Genomic DNA, 1,369 nt, shown 5'->3' with positions numbered 1-1,369 from the left:
AAGCACACACGCACACACAAAATTCCGTAGAACAAACCTTTTAATTCTATTACGACAAAACAACGCGTCCCCGTCCCCGTCCCAACTAACAGCAGCCGAACAAACGTTTTAATTCTGTAATTATGACATAACCCCCTCACCCCCACCCTGGAGTGCACGCTTGTCTCTCTCTTCTCTCTCTCTCTCTCCCCCCTCTCTCTCTCTCTCCCTCCCTCCTCTCCCCTCTCTCTCTCTCTCTCTCACACACACACACACATACACTCTCACACTCTCTCGCCCTCTCTCTTTCTCTCCCCCTCCACCCACGTGGTATCCCCGATCATCCCACCACAGAAGGACGACACAGTCCACAATCCACCCGATGGAAACCTTTCCACTTGACACACGCGGACAAACAAACTCTCTGGCCTTGTGGAGGTTATTTGTTTATTTGGTTTATTTGTTTCATTTTATTTTTTTTGTTTCCATTTTTTTGTATTTAGTTTTTTTGCGGGCCGGGGGTTGGTGGTGTTGTTTGTTTTGGTTTGTTTGGGTTTATTTTGTTTGTTTGGGGTTTGTTTGTTTGTTTGGGTTTTTTATTTTTTTATTTGGGGGGGGGGGGTGTTTTTTTTTTTTTTTGACAACAGTTCTATATATCATGAGGTGGTTTGAAATGATTTTTTATCATTAATATGACGAGGGGTAGGCCCAAATCCTTTTGAACAGTTTTTCATAAGATGAGCGTTAAACTAAAACAAAATATGTTTAAGAAAATAAGAAAACTGTAGTTTCTCTTTTTAAAGCAATTTTGCCTTTTTTATCGCAGAAGTTGCCGAAGCCTAGGGACCTTCGAATCTTGAGTTCTTCACTTTCCAAATTGAGCTGTTTGAAATTTCATTTTCAACGCCCAAGATGATTCCGCCACACGAGAGCAAAATACAAAGCAATTTATGTTGCAAATATTCAGCAACCCATATATAGGCTTTCCTGTCAACTGCTGATTTAAATAAGAAAGTTAAAGAGGAACAGTGAAAAAAAAAAAAGAGAGAGAGAGAGAGAGAGAGAGAGAGAGAGAGTGTGTGTGTGTGAGAGAGAGAGAGAGTAACGAGCCAGTAAATTCTCACTTACTCTTAACGTGATAGATAGAAATGAACAATAGTCGATTTGTCATATTTTACTTATCAGCTTTGTTCGACAGTTTACTGAGCTACCTGCGACTCTCGGCAGCCGAAATAGCTCAGTTGGGAGAGCGTTAGACTGAAGATCTAAAGGTCCCTGGTTCAATCCCGGGTTTCGGCACGGAACATCCGGCGGCTCGCCCAATTTTTTTTTCTTTTACTGTTGTATTTGTTGTTGTTTTTTGTTGTTGTTTTGATTTGTTTATTGTTTT

General features: G+C 40.8%; 1 protein-coding gene and 1 non-coding gene across 4 annotated transcripts in view; one reads left to right on the top strand and one right to left on the bottom strand.

The window, feature by feature from the left end:
* The window catches only part of LOC101847421 (RYamide receptor), a 245,911-nt gene that overhangs the window by 149,751 nt on the left and 94,791 nt on the right, over nucleotides 1–1,369 (bottom strand). The window lies entirely within an intron of this gene.
* Nucleotides 1,206–1,278, top strand: TRNAF-GAA. The gene has a single exon. It is a non-coding gene; the product is annotated as a tRNA-Phe (tRNA).

This window comes from Aplysia californica, unplaced genomic scaffold (genome assembly GCF_000002075.1).
Source record: "Aplysia californica isolate F4 #8 unplaced genomic scaffold, AplCal3.0 scaffold00169, whole genome shotgun sequence".
NCBI lineage: Eukaryota > Metazoa > Mollusca > Gastropoda > Aplysiida > Aplysiidae > Aplysia > Aplysia californica.
Note: the sequence above shows the minus strand (reverse complement) of the source record. Positions and strands in the feature narration are given on the sequence as shown.